This window comes from Schistocerca americana, chromosome 4, assembly GCF_021461395.2.
Source record: "Schistocerca americana isolate TAMUIC-IGC-003095 chromosome 4, iqSchAmer2.1, whole genome shotgun sequence".
Classification (NCBI taxonomy): domain Eukaryota; kingdom Metazoa; phylum Arthropoda; class Insecta; order Orthoptera; family Acrididae; genus Schistocerca; species Schistocerca americana.
In genome coordinates this window covers 450,540,262-450,560,001 of record NC_060122.1, presented here as the reverse complement: position 1 = coordinate 450,560,001, position 19,740 = coordinate 450,540,262, and the positions used below count along the sequence as shown (strand labels likewise).

Genomic DNA, 19,740 nt, shown 5'->3' with positions numbered 1-19,740 from the left:
GTCGCCTTAGGGGGGTCAGCGGTCTTTTCTGGTGTCGACAGAGTCGTTCTCGAACCCCGTAATCGACCAGGTTTAGTCTCCTCACAGACTTCAAAATGAGAAAAGAAAACAACGAGCAACACGCACACACTAAGTAAAGCGGAGAACACAAAGCACTCGCCAACGGCTACCGCGCAATCCCGTGGTGATGTCGGCTGTGTCGTGAACGAAAGAGTACAGGCCAGACATCGGCCGGTATCATACCGAGTCATCGTTCAAAAACAGCCTCGCTAAACCTGCCACGAAGAAGTGTGCGCACTATACAATTACTACTACTACTACCACCACCACTAAAAACAACAACAACAATTTAATTTAACGGGCATACCAAGAGAATTCTGGATATCCGACAAACCAAACAGATATTGGAGTACACGGAAAGCATTAAGAACATGAAGCGGATCACCGGTGTCAGAAAAGAAATGAAGGTTGCTGCCATAACAACCTCACAACAGATATGCAAGACATACAAACATCAACTCAATACTCAAGTGGAAAGTGTGGCAAGAAGCCAAGAAACTGAGGACAGAAGAATCTTCGCCGGAAGGAAGGAAGAAAACGCACAGTGAAGTATGAAAGAAACGTGGAGCCTGAAAACAGACAGGTGTCAAATAGACGTTCGCTTGGTCCTCTAGCGTCCTATGCGTGTATAACAGTAAGTTTTACCCCATTGGCCATCTAAGGACCACGGTATTGTAGCTGCATTTTTCCTTTTCTTTGTGCCTGGACTTAACAAATCGACAATTATTGAACTATATGGAATAAAATCGTCATAACTTCCGAACAGTTTGCCTTAGGACGTTCAAGCTCATGGTTGGCCGTGGGGTATGATAAGAATTAGTATGCGTTGTATGGTTTGGCCCACTTTCATTTGGAGGTTAGGTTGGTGGTGTTTAACGTCCCGTCGACAACGAGGTCATTAGAGACGGAGCGCAAGCTCGGGTTAGGGAAGGATGGGGAAGGAAATCGGCCGTGCCCTTTCAAAGGAACCATCCCGGCATTTGCCTGAAATGATTTAGGGAAATCACGGAAAACCTAAATCAGGATGGCTGGAGACGGGATTGAACCGTCGTCCTCCCGAATGCGAGTCCAGTGACTTTCATTTGGATGGGTTCGTCAATAAGCAAAAGTGACTCGTTTGGGGGACTGAGAATCCCCACTTCGCGATAGTCTCTTCTTCCTCAACGAATGACTGTGTGCAGTCACGGAATAATCGGTGCTATATTCATTGATTGCACGGTGACTACGGAATGGTACGTGACGTTTTTGGAAGATGATTTCATCCATATTATCCAAAGTTACCCTGATTTCGACAAGATGTGGTTCATATAAGACGGAACTCGACCCCATCGAAGTAGGAGAGTGTTTTGATGTTCTGGAGGAGCACTTTGAAGACCACATTCTGGCTCAGGGTAACCAGAGGCCACTGGCATAGCCCTGGATTTTCCACCACGTTCTCTGGATGTGAATACATGCGACTCCTTTTCCGGAGGATATATTAAAGACTAGGTGCACAGCAATAGCCCCAAAACCATTGCAAAGCTGAAAACAGCCGCTCAGGAGGTCATCGATAGCATCGATGTTCCGACACTTCAGTGGGTTATGCAGAATGTCGCTATTCGTCAGCGCCACATCATCGCCAATGATGGTACGCATATTGCACATGTCGTAACCTTAACGAATATCTGTAGTGACGTTTACACGTTGAATAAAGTGTTGTACCTAATTTACGTTTTTTTCATATAGTTCAATAATTGTCACCCTGTAACTTTAGCCCAATAAACCCTCGCAATAGATTCACATGCAGTTCCTTCTTCCCTTTTGTCCTCGTATTGCAAGTTTTAACTTTTGGCTTCTCTTTGAAACCAAGATGCTCTAGGAGTTTCTTCTTGAACGGAATATATTTTTGTAAATCCTCCCGTGCTATTCAAACTTCTTGCCAGTACTTTTTTATATGCCGACGTGTTCTCTTGGTCTTTTAGTGAAAAAGTAGCGGAAGACATGGTTGCTCAAACCTTCAGGTCTCATATGAATAATGTGGCAGTAGGATAGAGTTTGTCATTTTTTTCTCCATGTTTATACAGTTCACAGTAATGTCGACTCCCAAATTCACTATTTGTTTTGACTGACATAAGATTTTCCCTGTGATCTGTGTTTCTCTAAAGGGCTCCGTTCCTCAATCGGTAAAAACGGAACCGTTACAGAATCACTTTGGCGTCTGTCCGCACGATTGTAAAAAAAAAGTTTTCTCAGGAACGGGTAGACGAATCAAGCAGAAATTTATGTCACATACTGAGACGTATGGTCCTTTGGTGTTGTAAAAAAGGTGAGCTAACTGAGTGCAGTCAAAGGTACAGTCATTTATATCACAGACTTTAATACTCGCAAACTCACTCATTAAAACCTAGAATCATGAAATTTAGAAGAAGCAGGGCTACACAATACAAGGAAAAAATCACACGAGAAATATCTGTTTTATCAATTTTTATCCGATTTCAAACTTGAAGTTAAAACATCCTCGAAAGTCTTGGAAATCCCGGGACCGATACGTTGCCAGTATCAACGCCGATAACAGGAAAAATCTTCGAGATTCTCGATTCCCGAAATGGATGAACTGTCTGTATACATAATTAAGTTTGTACGGAACCTTCAGAGCGCAAGTGCTAGTCGCATCTGGCCAGCTTTTTTTTTTAATTTGCCTATACGATTTTTTTTTATTCGTAGCAGGGCATTGTGCATCACACTCGGCATCCGGTGTGCCGTAGTGTTGCGTCTTACTGTTACTAGATATCTATTTCTTGTTGTAGACACTCTTTGTTAATTGGTATGCCGTTTCCACTTTCCTGATTTCCAACACAAAGGCTTTTTTCTTGGAATCTGTCCACTCTCCTAAGTGACCTGCCGCTGTTCGGTGTGCCTCCTGACACGTCGTTGCTGGACATCGGGGCTCAGTTTGAAGCGGGAATCATCACTGAAGACAACTCTGCGCCAGTCAAGGAGATTCCAGGCCGAAGACGGGGTCTGGAGACGCCCAGGATACCAAACTGACTACCACCATACGGCCAGACAACCAGGAGTAATGGTCTGTGGTGCCATTTCTTTTCAAAGCAGAAACCTTTTGGTTGTTATCCGCGGCACCGTTCTTATAGTACGATATGCTCCGCTCCGTTTTCTTGCTTCTCAGCCCCGTTTTGTTGTCCTTCATGGCAAACAATCCTGGGCTTACATTCCAGTAAGATGATGTCCTCCTTCCGCCCCCCACCCCCCTCGACGACACGACGAGAGTTTCTAGTGCCTGTCTTCGTGTTTGCCAACGCGTTATTGTCTTGCTCAAGTTGTGAAGCTCTTTCTTTTGAATAAATGAAGCTCTTTCTCTTGAATAAATCGTACAATTTTTCTGCAATTGTAGTCATTTGCTTATCTGTACATGTACATCACATCTATCAAATTCGGTTCCATTCGAATAACTCCTTCGTTGTGCGTCGCCATTTTGCCTTAGAGTGTAGTTTTTGAAACGGCAGCACGCCATCAGATGCGATGTAACTATGTGACACAATATTAAGCATTTATGCATTTTATATGGCATGTAAACTTAATTGTAAATGTTTTTAAATATTTTTCCTCTCAATGTCATGTACACATTGTGCTTGCTCTTTCATGGCAATTATGGTTCAAATGGCTCTGAGCACTATGGGACTTGACATCTGTGGTCATCAGTCCCCTAGAACTAAGAACTACCATGGCAATTATGTTCCATTTAACAGATGTTCTGATGATGGGTTATGCCCGAAACGCCTAGGCAGATATAATTTTCAACAACAAGTGAGCTGTTAATTTCATCGATCTAATGTAACAGTTATATAAGACGTGCTCAGAGATTCCATCTTTGTCAAATCAAATCATAATGGTCTTGCTTGATATCCTTATATTTACAGATTCTACTGACAGTGAGAGTCGTTATTAGAGTGTGTGTTTTTTTTTTTTTTTTTTTTTTTTGCAGTTTCTAACAGGATGTCAATCTGAATGAAAAAATATAATGATATCGCAGCCCTGGAATATCCGAAGCTGATATGGTAGAAACTGTGAATGACCTTGCTCAAAATGCGACCACAGTCGTTCTGAAAATATATGCTGTGAAGGCTAAGTCATAGTGCTATTTGGAGAAGCAGTGCAGAGGGACCCAACTGCATGTTAGAGATTCGAGTTTGGTTAGCGAGAAAGCTTCAAGTATCTGAGCACGTAGTTTAACGATCGCAATAACTTGGCGCTTCAGACCCAAGACATATATTGCAATAAGAGTCCCTTTGTCATTACATAGAAACAGAGACTTCGAGTACCATAAAAGTGGACGACGCAAACTTTTAATGTCTGAACGAAAAATTTTGTGCATAATCTTTGGTGCAGTGCGAGGTAGCGATCGCTGAAGAAAACTGTACGAAATGATAACACAACCAAATTTTGTCAAGGAAATGAAGGAAATGAGAAATTAATGGACAGAAAATGACATTCCATTTGAATCATTTATTTTTAGCCATGAATTTTACTCTAATATTTCTAGGCTGCCACTGACAGCGTTACTCTTGTATCTGTTGATTTTAAGTTAATGTAGCTATCCCCTTCATCTACACTACTGGCCATTAAAATTGCTACACCACGAAGATATCGTGCTACAAACGCGAAATTTAACCGACGGGAAGAAGATGCTGTGATATGCAAATGATTAGCTTTTCAGAGCATTCACACAAGGTTGGCGCCGGTGGCGACACCTACAACGTGCTGACATGAGGAAAATTTTCAAACCGTTTTCTCATACACAAACAGCAGTTGACCGGCGTTACCTGGTGAAACGTTGTTGTGATGCTTCGTGAAAGGAGGAGAAATGCGTACCATCACGTTTCCGACTTTGATAAAGGTCGGAATGTAGCCTATCGCGATTGCGGTTTATCGTATCGCGACATTGCTGCTCGCGTTGGTCGAGATCCAATGACTGTTCGCAGAATATGGAATCGGTGGGTTCAGGAGGGTAATACGGAACGCCGTGCTGGCTCCCAACGGCCTCGTATCACTAGCAGTCGAGATGACAGGCATCCTATCCGCATGGATGTAAAGGATCGTGCAGCCATGTGTCGATCCCTGAGTCAACAGATGGGGACGTTTGCAAGACAACAACCATCTGCACGAACAGTTCGACGACGTTTATAGCAGCTTGGACTATCAGCTCGGAGACCATGGTTGTGGTTACCCTTGACGCTGACGCTGCATCACAGACAAGAGCGCCTGCGATGGTGTACTCAACGACGAACCTGGGTGCACGAATGGCAAAACGCCATTTTTTCAGATGAATCCAGGTTCTGTTTACAGCATCATGATGGTCGAATCCGTGTTTGGCGACATCGCGGTGAACGCACATTGGAAGCATGTATTCGTCATCGCCATACTGGCGTATCACCCGGCGTGATGGTATGGTGTGCCATTGGTTACACGCCTCTGTCACCTCTTGTTCGCATTGACGGCACTTTGAACAGTGGACGTTACATTTCAGGTGTGTTGCGACGCGTGGCGCTACCCTTCATTCGATCCCTGCGAAACCCTACATTTCAGCAGGACAATGCACGACCGCATGTTGCAGGTCCTGTACGGACCTTTCTGGATACAGAAAATTTTCGACTGCTGACCTGGCCAGCAAATTCCCCAGATCTCTCACCAACTCAAAACGCCTGGTCAATGGTGGATGCATAGATCCTGAGTAATCAGTACCCAGAACAACAACCTCTGGCCGTGATAACGGCCTTGATACGCCTGGGCATTGAGCCAAACAGCTTGGATGGCGTGTACAGGTACAGCTGCCCATGCAGCTTCAACACGATGCCACAGTTCATCAAAAGTAGTGACTGGTGTATTGTGACGAGCCAGTTGCTCGGCCACCATTGACCAGACGTTTTCAATTGGTGAGAGATCTGGAGAATGCGCTGGCCAGGGCAGCAGTCGAACATTTTCTGTATCCAGAAAGGGCCTTACAGGACGTGCAACATGCGGTCGTGCATTATCCTGCTGAAATGTAGGGTTTCGCAGGGATCGAATGAAGGGTAGAGCCACGGGTCGTAACACATCTGAAATGTAACTCTACTGTTCAAGTGCCGGCAATGCGAACAAGAGGTGACCGAGACGTGTAACCAATGGCACCCCATGCCATCACGCCGGGTGATACGCCACTATGGCGATGACGAATATACGCTTCTAATGTGCGTTCACCGCGATGTCGCCAAACACGGATTCGACCATCATGATGCTGTAAAAAGAACCTGGATTTATCCGAAAAAATGACGCTTCGCCATTCGTGCACCCAGGTTCGTCGTTGAGTACACCATCGCAGGCACTCCTGTCTGTGATGCAGCGTCAAGGGTAACCGCAGCCATGGTCTCCGAGCTGATAGTCCATGCTACGGCAAACGTCGTCGAACTGTTCGTGCAGATGGTTGTTGTCTTGCAAACATCCCAATCTGTCAGGGATGAAGACGTGACTGCACGATCCGTTACAGCCATGCGGATAAGATGCCTGTCATCTCGACTGCGCCGTTGGGATCCAGCACGGCGTTCCGTATTACCCTCCTGAACCCACCGATTCTATATTCTGCTAACAGTCATTGGATCTCGACCAACGCGAGCAGCAATGTCGCGATACGATAAACCGCAATCGCGATAGGCTACAATCCGACTTTTATCAAAGTCGGAAACGTGATGGTACGCATTTCTCCTCCTTACACGAGGCATCACAACACCGTTTCACCGGGCAATGCCGGTCAACTGCTGTTTGTGTATGAGAAATCGGTTGGAAATTTTCCTCATGTCAGCACGTTGTAGGTGTCGCAACCGGCTCCAACCTTGTGTAAATGCTCTGAAAAGCTAATCATTTACATATCACAGCATCTTCTTCCTGTCGGTTAAATTTCGCGTCTGTAGCACGTTATCTTCGTGATGTAGCAATTTTCATGTTTGGCTGAGCGGAGGGGGACGAGACACCGCTGCCCAGGTAACAACAATGGCGAGCCGGCTTTCGCTACCACGCTGCTAGCGGTTCGGATGGTAAGGTAAAGCGGCCCTGTTGCCACACCATGAATAAACATTAATTACCACATATTGACACACATCAAAGTTTGTCAGCTCTCTTTATAGAGTCGTATTTTCTCGCTTTGAAATGTTCTGTAGTCATCAGGTATTGTGAACAAGTGTTTCGTGTTGGCGTTGCATTAATAACAACAGTGCAATACATCTGAATACGAGATATGCAATAAAATTGTCGTCCAAGAACACGTTCACTGGCTGACAAGACAACGTTCTGTTGCAAAACATTCCTCGCAATTCGACAATAGTAACGGACAACACCCATAACACGTTGTTGCGATGCACATAGCTTCAACACCGCAGTGGACAAAAGCTAATATTTTGCTCTGGGTACAAAGAAATGTTCCGTGAGATAAAGTTTAACGTAGCGTGTAAAAGGCGAAGTTAATGGAACAGTATTGTACAAGTCAAAACTCCATGCTACAAGGTCGACGAAATGGCTAACGGTAATGCGCATAGTTTCAATATGCTCTCTCCGTATCAAGCACATTTCAATCCGACTGACAGTATATGGGCCTAAGATGAAAAGTACTGTGGCTAAAAACAGCAAGACGTTTACGGTCATTGATGTTGAAATTCTGACAAAAGAAGCTACTGCAAATGTTACACGACAGGACAGGTCTTGTGTTGTCAGTCATACCAGGACGGTAGTTAAAGAGGAGCCATTCATGAAGGACTGTGACTATTTCTGGGGAATAAGTAACTTCTCTTGTTGCTATGTTAATATCTGCTTCTTTTGTCAGAACACGGCAGAATTTAGAAATATTCATCTCACTAAATTGTAACGCAGTTGAAATTGCGACAGAATACCGAAATAGTGTATTGTTAAACTAACAACTGCGTGCAAGTAAGGTCAATAGTTTACAAAACAGATCATTCTCAGTATAAAAATAAACGTGTAACTTCATCTCTTATATTGTTACAAAATCTACAGCAGTTCTCGTTTAACCAGCTACCGATCGCCCTCATTAATTACATTATTTGATTGAAAAAATCTGTAGTCTCCTGAAAATAGCGGTAGATATGTAAGTTTCGCACATTAATCATATGGCAAAACACTCTCGTCTCTGCGCAGTATCATTTGCCAAGATCTTGTTTCGATATGTCAAAACATTTAAAAGGTACGAAGAATTTACGAATATTTCATTCTAGCTTTTTCACCGACACGATTTCGTGAAGGAGCGCTTTACATTTATTCCATTTTCTCGAGATTGGAAACAGACTGCTGGATCCTTACAAATATAAAGAATAATTCAATATGTTACCTACATTTAATCCACACGAACGTCTAACCTAACACGCACCACACACAAATTCACAGCGACACCTGTTTTTCACTGCAAACTAAGAATTTCTTGCATTAGTTTACGTATTATTGAAACATCGCAACGATCATGACCATTAACGGAATGATACGCGGTTCATCACAAAGCTGACGAATTAAACTATAAAATGTGGGAGAATGAGAGTTTACTACCGAATAGTTTCTTGAAAATCGTTTCAGAAAGATCGCAGATCGGATGGCCGGCTGTTCACGCAGTCAAACGACCCTGCCAGATTCCGCGCCGAATAGGATTGGCATTATACTGTGGTCACCTGCACCCGCTGGCAACTACGCTCCCCTCCACTCTCTCCGTACTGAACTGTCAAAAGTCGCAACTTATTTTAAACGTACTATAGTTACCCATCGTGTAACGTAAACATTTTCATTCACAAGTATTTTAAATGATCTCACTTAAGTTATGTTTCTGCGAATGTGACTGAAGTAGTGGTGTTGACTAAGTTTGGCCGCACCTATAATTAAAATTTGTTGTTTATTTTGAAATCGTGGGCTTCATGAGCAATGTTCGCTTTTTTCAATTCTATTTACGATGTATATTTGTGCTGTAAATGCGAACTGATAATTAGTGTCCATTAAATTTCGGGCATGCAGCCACGGAAATTTAATTTCTTCCACTGATATTTCGGCCGCATATCGTCCGACCACACTCAGAGTGGGTCGCAAAACTGTCGACAAGGTTCCAAGCGCGGCCTTATACACTACGTGATCAAAAGTATCCGGACACCCCTAGAAACATACGTTTTTCATAGGTGCATTGTGCTGCTACCTACTGCCAGGTGCTCCATATCAGCGACCTCAGTAGTCATTAGACATCGCGAGAGAGCAGAATGGGGCTCTCCGCGGAACTCACGGACTTCGAATGTGGTCAGCTGATTGGGTTTCACTTGTGTTACACGACTGTACGCGAGATTTCCACACGCCTAAACATCCCTAGGTCCACCGCGTCCATTGTGATAGTGAAGTGGAAACGTGAAGGATTGCGTACAGCACAAAAGCGTGCAGGTCAACCTCGTCTGTTGACTGACAGAGACCGCCGACAGTTGAAGAGGTCGTAATGTGTGGGAGGTGCGAAAACTTGGATTTCATGGTCGAGCGGCTGCTCATTAGCCACACATCACGCCGGTAAATACCAAACGACTCCCAGTTTGGTGTAAGGAGCGCAAACATTGGACGATTGAAAAGTGGAAAAAGGTGGTGTGGAGTGACGAATCACGGCACACAATGTGGCGATCCGATGGTAGGGTGAGGGTATGGCGAATGCCCAGTGAACGTCACCTACCAGCGTGTGTAGTGTCAACAGTAAGCCGCCCGCTGTGGTTGAGCGCTTCTAGGCGCTTCAGTCCGGAACCGCGCTGCTGCTACGGTCGCAGGTTCGAATCCTGCCTCGGGCATGGATGTGTGTGATGTCCTTTGGTTAGTTAGGTTTAAGTAGTTTTAAGTTTAGGGGACTGATGACCTCAGATGTTAAGTCCCATAGTGGTTAGAGCCATTTGTATTTGAGCCAACAGTAAAATTCGGAAGCGGTGGTGCTATGGCGTGGTCGTGTTTTTCATGGAGGGGGCTTACACCCCTTGTTGTTTTGCGTGGCACTATCACAGCATAGGCCTACATTGATGTTTTAAGCACCTTCTTGCTTCCCACTGTTGAAGAGCAATTCGAGGATGACGATTGCATCTTTCAACATGATCGAGCATCTGTTCATAACGCACGGCCTGTGGCGGAGTGATTACACGACAATAACATCCATGTAATAGACTGGCCTGCACAGAGTCCTGGCCTGAATCCTATAGAACATCTTTGGCATCTATTGGAACGCCGACTTCGTGCCAGGTCTCACCGATCGACATCGATACCTCTCCTCAGTGCAGCACTCCTTGAAGAATGGGCTATCATTTACCAAGAAACCTTCCAGCACCTGATTGAAGGTATGTCTGCGAGAGTGGAAGCTGTCATCAAGGCTATGGGTGGGCCAACATCATACTGAATTCCAGCATTACCGATGGAGGGCGCCACGAACTTTTAAGTCATTTTCAGACAGGTGTCCGGATACTTTTAAGCACATAGTGTATGCTCCATCGCGGCGGTACGTGCCTGCGAGTCGCAGACGCTTGTCGGCAACAAAGAGATCGCTTACATACGCATATCGCGAAGGCGCACAGACATTCGATTCGGCTTATCGATGTATGTTCGGCGGCGATGACACCATGACGACTTCATTGCAGTTTAATTTTCCCAAGAGCCGAATTCCACGCTCTGTCCAAATTAAAACCATTATCTTTATTTATTAAATTATTATTAACTAATCTGTACAGCTTCCTTGAAGACAGAATCCCAAAAGGAAGAGGTGGATGTTAGAATCTTCACATCACTGTTGTTCATGGAATGCCCTGTATCGGTACAATGTTCGGCCATAGCTCACCTGTCTGGTTGTGGTAAGCGTGTGTATCTTCCATGATCCACACATCTCTCATGAAAGGTGCGTGTTGTTTGGCCTACGTATGACTTCAAACAATTTCCGCAAGGAATCTGATACACACCCTACTTACGAAGCAATAAATCGTCCTTTACAGAGCCGAGTAAAGCTGCAATCTTCGTGGGAGGCCGAAAGATCACCTTAACACAATGTTTCTCGAGAATACGGCGTAACTTCGAGGAAAGAGCACCCACATAGGGCAAAAACGCAGTTGGTCTGAAGGAATTACTATCTTCTTCCTCATCACATACCTGCATTCGCGGTTTTACATTGAATGGTCTACGAATTTGCTGCGGAGAAAATCCATTCGCTTTAAAAATGCTCTTGAGGTATGTGAACTCTTCTTGCAAATTATCTTCATCGGATATACAGTGCGCCATATGCACTAAAGTCTTAAGGAAACCTATGGTCTGTGAAGGGTAATGGCAGCTACTGACGTGTAGATACATATTTGTATATGTAGATTTACGATATAAGGCATGTCCTAGAGTGCAATCAACTTTACGGCGAACGACAACATTCAAAAAGGGTGGCAGCCGTCTATTTCTATAGTAAATTTTATACTAGCATGAATAGAATTCAGATGCTCAAGAAATCGATGTAATTCAACCATCCTGTGTCGTCCTCCAGAAGACCGTTGGTTTAAAACTCGTTCAGTCCAGTGCCTTGTCCTCGAAGTCTTTCATAAATAAATTAGCTACCAGACGGGACAGGGGGCTTCCCTATAGCAGCTCCATCAATTTGCTCATAAAATCCACCATTAAACCGAAAATAAGATGATAAAAACACATGTTCTTATCAAAATGTTGGCCGATAAGAGATAAAGAGTCCTTTAAAGGTACCTTAGTATATAATTATACCACGTCAAAACTAACGAGCACATCCGTACTGCCGGCCAGGGTGGCCGAACGGTTCTAGGCGCTACAGTCTGGAACCGCGCGACCGCTACGTCGCAGGTTCGAATCCTGCCTCGGGCATGGATGTGTGTGATGTCCTTAGCTTAGTTAACTTTAAGTAGTTCTAAGTTCTAGAGGACTCATGACCTCAGCGGTTAAGTCCCACAGTGCTCAGAGCCATTTGAACCATTCGAACATCCGAACTATTTAGCCTGACATTTCTAAGTCTCTGAAGAAATCCACAGAATTACGAATGTGGTGACTACATTTTCCTATCAATGGTTTTAATAAGTCGTCAGTCTTGCGACTCTCTCTGACGATGGCCGGACAATACGCGACTGAAATATCAGAAGAAGAAATTTTATTTGCACGGCTGCAAGCCCGAAATTTAACGCCGCGAAAAGTTGAAACTGTTAAATAGTGGTTCGTATGCTACAGGATAGCTTGATGTATCTTTAGTTTATATTGTGGGTCCAACTAAAAAGGGCTGGGTACGATAAACGCCGTTACTGAGAGCTCTATCTCTCTAGTGGCGATCGCCATCCACAGTTATGTGAAGAAAGAGAAACTGCTTGGCTCTGCAACCTCCAATTGTGTCATCTTTGAATTTAATGTTGTCAGGTTATTCAGCTTCCTTGGAACCAGTGGTCTTCTCTCTAATTCTCTGTAAACAGTCACGTGAGTCGGCCGAAGTGGCCGTGCGGTTAAAGGCGCTGCAGTCTCGAACCGCGAGACCGCTACGGTCGCAGGTTCGAATCCTGCCTCGGGCATGGATGTTTGTGATGTCCTTAGGTTAGTTAGGTTTAACTAGTTCTAAGTTCTAGGGGACTAATGACCTCAGCAGTTGAGTCCCATAGTGCTCAGAGCCATTTGAACCAGTCACGTGATAGTGGATGGCTGATGATAACGATTTGTTAGCTATTTTCAATATGTTTTTGAAACTCGTAATGTGGAATATGAATGTTAATTTTATAGACTTATGATCTGATTAGATCTCTGTGCTAAACATACATTGATTTTTTTTAAACTTTCGTTCTCAAATAATATTTTGTGAAATTTCTGTCATTTCTGAAAGTTAAGCAATATCTACCAACGGTTGTGTTGTTGGAAATTGATTTAATTTCGGGGCTAGGTGCTCGGACTGCCTAGCATCATTTTTATGTTTTAGTAAATATGTTAAAAAATTTGTGGGCCAGTATCCTTCCACTCCACACCAGCTCCCTCCCACATGGCAGTTATGTCTGAACATCAAGCCAAGCAATGATAATTGGAATACCGGAAGGAACAAATCCAGCTGGCAGACTAAGGAAGCGACAGATGGACGAAATCATGAAAGATCCACGACAGCGGGGAATTGAATATAACAGGTTACAAATAGGTCAAGCGTGCACTCAATTCAGGAAAGAAAGAGGGAAGATTGGTTTCAATGTTCTGTCGACATTGAGGTCATTAGAGACCCAGCACAAGCTCTAATTGTGTCAAGGATGGGGAAGGAAATCGGCCGTGCATTTGCATGGAGCGATTTAGGGAGAACGTAAATTTGGATGGCCAGAGGCGGTATGAACCGTCCTCCACCCGAATGCAATCAATTCAGGCGGATGCTGAGGTCAGCACATTATCTTCAAGGACGATAAGCGGCTGATAAGTAAACAAACGGTGTACTTTGGAGTACCTTCTTTATCTTCAATAAACATCTCAAAACGCTTCTCGCTGGATAGGGAGAGAATGAAAGGAGGAAACATAAGCAAGTAAAACAACGCTAAAGTAGACATACTAAGGTCGTTCACATTCGATATGATAATACACAAGAAGCACAGAGCCAAAGACATTACACTGTTATCTTCATACTTCACAATGTATGTATTTCTGAAATTGAGTGGTCACATGAGACATCAATCACTTGATAATCACTTGGTATAATAGTCTAGTATAGCTCATGCTGATAGACTTCTCCTTATATGTTGTTGTTGTTGTTGTTGTTGTGGTCTTCAGTCCTGAGACTGGTTTGATCAAGCTCTCCTCTCCATTCTACCCTATCCTGTGCAAGCTTCTTCATCTCCCAATATTTACTGCAACCCACATCCTTCTGAATCTGCGTAGTGTATTCATCTCTTGGTCTCCCTCTACGATTTTTACCCTCCACGCTGCCCTCCAGTGCTAAATTTGTGGTCGCTTGATGCCTCAGAACATGTCCTACTAACCGGTCCCTTCTTTTTGTCAAGTTGTGCCACATACTCCTCTTCTCCCCAATTCTATTCAATAGCTCATCATTAGTTATGTGATCTACCCATCTAATCTTCAGCATTCTTCTGTAGCACCACATTTCGAAAGCTTCTATTCTCTTCTTGTCCAAACTATTTATCGTCCATGATTCACTTCCATACATGGCTACACTCCATACAAATACTTTCAGAAACGACTTCCTGACACTTAAATCTATACTCGATGTTAGCAAATTTCTCTTCTTCAGAAACGCTTTCCTTGCCATTGCCAGTCTACATTTTATATCTTCTCTACTTCGACCATCATCAGTTATTTTGCTCCTCAAATAGCAAAACTCCTTTACTACTTTAAGTGTCTCATTTCTTAGTCTAATCCCCTTAGCATCACTCGACTTAATTCGACTACATTCCATTATCCTCGTTTTGCTTTTGTTGATGTTCATCTTATATCCTCCTTTCAAGACACTGTCCATTCCGTGCAACTGCTCTTCTAAGTCCTTTGCTGTCTCTGACAAAATTACAATGTCATCGGCGAACCTAAAAGTTTTTTTTCTCCTCCATGGATTTTAATACCTATTCCGAATTTTTCTTTTGTTTCCTTTACTGCTTGCTCAATATACAGATTGAATAACATCGGGGACAGGCTACAACCCTGTCTCACTCCCTTCCCAACCACTGCTTCCCTTTCATGCCCCTCGATTCTTATAACTGCCATCTGGTTTCTGTACAAATTGTAAATAGCCTTTCGCTCCCTGTATTTTACCCCTGACACCTTTAGAATTTGAAAGAGAATATTCCAATCAACATTGTTAAAAGCTTTCTCTAAGTCTACAAATGCTAGAAATGTAGGTTTGCCTTTCCTTAATCTTTCTTGTAAGATAAGTCGTAATGTCAGTATTGCCTCACGTGTTCCAATATTTCTACGGAATCCAAACTGATCTTCCCCGAGGTCGGCTTCTACCAGTTTTTCCATTCGTCTGTAAAGAATTCGCGTTAGTATTTTGCAGCTGTGACTTATTAAACTGATAGTTCGGTAATTTTCACATCTGTCAACACCTACTTTCTTTGTGATTGGAATTATTATATTCTTCTTGAAGTCTGAGGGTATTTCGCCTGTCTCATACATCTTCCTCACCAGATGGTAGAGTTTTGTCAGGACTGGCTCTCCCAAGGCCATCAGTAGTTCTAATGGAATGTGGTCTACTCCCGGGGCCTTGTTTCGACTAAGGTCTTTCAGTGCTCCGTCAAACTCTTCACGCAGTATCATATCTCCCATTTCATCTTGTCCACATCCTCTTCCATTTCCATAATATTGTCCTCAAGTACATCGCCCTTGTATAGGCCCTCTATATACTCCTTCCACCTTTCTGCTTTCCCTTCTTTGCTTAGAACTGGGTTTCCATCTGAGCTCTTGATATTCATACAAGTGGTTCTCTTTTCTCCAAAGGTCTCTTTAATTTTCCTGTAGGCAGTATCTATCTTACCCCTAGTGAGATAAGCCTCTGCATCCTTACATTTGTCCTCTAGCCATCCCTGCTTAGCCATTTTGCACTTCCTGTCGATCTCATTTTTGAGACGTCTGTATTCCTTTTTGCCTGCTTCATTTACTGCATTTTTATATTTTCTCCTTTCGTCAATTAAGTTCAGTATTTCTTCTGTTACCCAAGGAGTTCTACTAGCCGTCGTCTTTTTACATACTTGATCCTCTGCTGCCTTCACTACTTCATCCCTCAGAGCTACCCATTCTTCTTCTACTGTACTTCTTTCCCCCATTCCTGTCAATTGTTCTACATCTACATCTACATTGATACTCCGCAAGCCACCCAACGGTGTGTGCCGGAGGGCACTTTACGTGCCACTGTCATTACCTCCCTTTCCTGTTCCAGTCGCGTATGGTTCGCGGGAAGAACGACTGTCTGAAAGCCTCCGTGCGCGCTCTAATCTCTCTAATTTTACATTCGTGATCTCCTCGGGAAGTATAAGTAGGGGGAAGCAATATATTCGATACCTCATCCAGAAACGCACCCTCTCGAAACCTGGCGAGCAAGCTACACCGCGATGCAGAGCGCCTCTCTTGCAGAGTCTGCTCTCCCTGAAACTCTGTACAACCTCTGGTTCTTTCAGTTTATCCAGGTCCTATCTTCTTAAATTCCACCTTCTTGCAGTTTCTTCCGTTTTAATCTACAGTTCGTAACCAATAATTGTGGTCAGAGTCCACATCTGCCCCTGGAAATGTCTTACAATTTAAAACCTGGTTCCTAAATTTCTGTCTCACCATTACATTTCCTTATATACACAAAAGTAAATACAAATACAGTAATCTATCTTCGAAGGACAGTGACTACATTTGTGACAAAATACGTTGGTTAATAAGTTGCAATACTTCCAGAATGAGATTTTCACTCTGCAGCGGAGTGTGCGCTGATATGAAACTTCCTGGCAGATTAAAACTGTGTGCCCGACCGAGACTCGAACTCGGGACCTTTGCCTTTCGCGGGCAAGTGCTCTACCAACTTTTTTTTTTTTTTGTGTAATCTTTATTATGGAACAAACGGAGAGTACATATATATATACACAAAGCAAAAGTTCTTCAAGGTACCAGTTAAACATATACAAAGGAGTGTTAGGTAAACAAATTATTAGAATAACATGAAATACAACAAATTAGAACATATCCTGTTTTCCCTTTTTTTGTTTTTTTTTGTTTTTGTTTTTGTTTAAAAATTTGTATTGAACAAACTAAAGGTACATATATGCAAGAGTTCTTCAAGGTACCATTTAAAAATATACAAATGACTGCTAGTTAAACAAAAAAAATATTAAAAAAGAAAAACATTAAATACAACAAAATATAACATATTCTGTCTTCTTCCTTTTTGTAAAATAAATAAATAAATAAAATTGTGTTTGTTTTTGGTCGATGCATGAGAACGTGGATAAGGGTGTTGCATCATGTGACAGGTAGGCATGGTACACCCCAACTTTGAGGGGGGTCAAGAAAGACGCTGCGGAGATAACCGGCAAAAGTTTGTCGGTAAGATGGTTTTCGGGTGAGGGTGCTATGCGCGGTCACAACTTTGTACCAGAAGTCAAGGACTGTATGCGGACCACTCCGAAAGAGATATTCTAAAGCCTGTCCTCGAAACCAGATTAGGGTATGGTGCTTAGCAAGAGGGTAGTGAAATGTCTGGGGCAACAACAGGAAATCCGGGGTTACCGTCGTTGGCGGGGCACGGAGGTAAAAGCCCACGATTCGTTGGATGAGGAGCCATACGTTTTGTTTCAGGGGGCACGTAAGACGGTGCTCGTCGGTGTCTTCGAGCTGACAGTCAGGGCAGAGTGGGGAGGTGGCCAGTCCTATGCGGTAAAGTCGACTATTAGTCGGGAATTTCCCATAGACTAAAACATACCAGAGTGCAGACACAGACGACGGTAAAAAGGGTGCATGCACACACCCCCAAACCGTGCGCCAGTTAATGTCAGGATGCTGTAGCACCATGGGGTCGCAAGGGTTGGACAGCATAAACAAACGATAATAATGTTTTGTACGGGGAGGACGGGTGACTGGAAGATCGGCCCGAACGTAGCTGAGTTCTATGAAACAATTGGCGACGTAGTACAATAATGGAGAAATAGGTGCCACATTGATCGGTGGATCGAGAGAAGCTGGTCGGAGGATATCTAAGAGACAGCGTGTTAAAGACGGGACCGGCCCCTGCCAGTGCCGCAACAGAGTGTGGACAAAGAGTGCAGAAGAGCGTGCCCGCACGTTGATGAGTCCGAGGCCACCTTTTGCAGGAGGCAGTGTTAGAGTGTTGTAGCGGACTTTGAAAAGTTCCCCTGCTGACACGAAATATCCAAAGGCTGATTGGATGCGGCGGCCAAGGAGTAACGGCAGTGGGAGGATCTGGGCGACGTGTACCAGTTTAGGGGCGACATAGATGTTTACATAGGACACACGTTGGAGTTGGTTTAAGTTACGGTGCACTTGACCGCGGACATGGTGCCGAATCGACTGCAAAAGCCGCCGGTAAGCCAGGGCCACTGTGCGGTGTGTGGAGCTCGTAAATTCGATACCCAAGTAACGAAGGGTGGCACTAACTGGGAGTGGGGTCGGCACCATAGCCGGGAGGCCGCGTCCAATGTGCATCATAGTCGATTTACGGACATTAAGAATGCTACCAGAAAGACGTCCATACTGCTGGATCCATTGGATGGCGTCATTGAGTTCCGTGGAGGAGCAGGTGAGAAAGAGGAGATCGTCCGCATAAGCCCTACAGTGAAAAGTGTGGTCACGCAAAGTGAGGCCCTGCAGTCTAGAGGTAAGTCCAGTGATGAGGGGCTCAAGTGCAATGGCATACAGTAAAGTAGACATAGGGCATCCTTGACGCACAGAGCGGCGTATAGGAATCGGTCCTACAAGCCTCCCATTGACTTGTACCATCGAGACCGCGGGAAGGAGTAACCGGCGAATGGCATCGACAAAAAGCAATGGGAACCCCATACGTGTCGCCACCATGAGGAGGAAAGGGTGTCGAACGCGATCAAAGGCACTCGTGAAATCGACGGATACCAGTGCTGCACGAAGGCGACAAACCGACGCCAGTGCAATGAGGTCACGGCATTCTCCCAGGGCTGTTTGTAGGTGGCCCCACAACCACGTGCAGTCTGCTCAGGAGAAAGGACCGTAGGTAAGACGGTGCGTATGCGCGCTGCTAAGAGGCGTGCATAGATTTTATAGTCTGCATTCAGTAGTGTAAGGGGGCGATATGCAGAGACATGAGACCCTCCCTTCGGTTTAGGCACAGGTAGAAGAATGCCAGTGACGAATTCAGGTGGAATTGGGAAGGACGGAGTAAAGAGTTCCTGAATCATTTCCGTCCAGCGAGGAAGCATTAACGTGGTGAACGCCCGGTAAAACTCCACTGGGAGACCATCTGGTCCGGGTGATTTGTTGATCGCTTCTACCACCTCTTCTGCGGTGATTGCAGACATCATGGACGTTGACTCCGCTACGGTGAGGGTCCGTTCAGGGGAAGGACGGAGATCATCAGGAATGGGCGTCGCCATCGCTTCATCATCATAAAATTGGCGATAATGTTCAGCAAAGGCGAACACGACCGCCGCCTGTGTTGTGTGGTGAACACCATCGGAGGTCGTGATGTTGGGGACGAAAAGCCGACGTCGACGACTATGGTCGGATGCGGCATGGATTGTGGATGGGGTTTCGTCGTGGAGGAGGTCTTGTCGTCGGGAACGCACCACGACACCATGCAGTCGTGCACGTTGAAGAGAGAGGAGACGAGCTTTAGTACGTTGTCGTTCCCTGTGGGTGTCAGGTGATGGAGGGAGCGCATCGAGCTCACGGAGGACGGCGTAGTGAAAATTTGTGGTGTCTCGATGCCATGCTGCTGCTTCCTTGCCACATTGTATGAAGGCCTTTCTGATCGCAGGTTTGGCACATTTGAGCCACCAATGGAACGTGGATGTGTACTGCGGAAGGCGTCTTTCGCAAGACGCCCATGTAGCGGCAATACATTGTCGGCAGTGTGGATCATTAAGGAGGGAGGTATTAAGCTTCCAGTAACCTCTGCTGCGCCACACTGACTGAGGTGGCAGAGCCAGGGAGCAAATGACGGCGCAATGG

At 44.6% G+C, this 19,740-nt stretch overlaps 1 protein-coding gene across 1 annotated transcript in view; it reads right to left on the bottom strand.

The window, feature by feature from the left end:
- LOC124612299 (putative glycerol kinase 5) overlaps nt 1-19,740 on the bottom strand; it is a 394,929-nt gene that overhangs the window by 195,250 nt on the left and 179,939 nt on the right. The window lies entirely within an intron of this gene.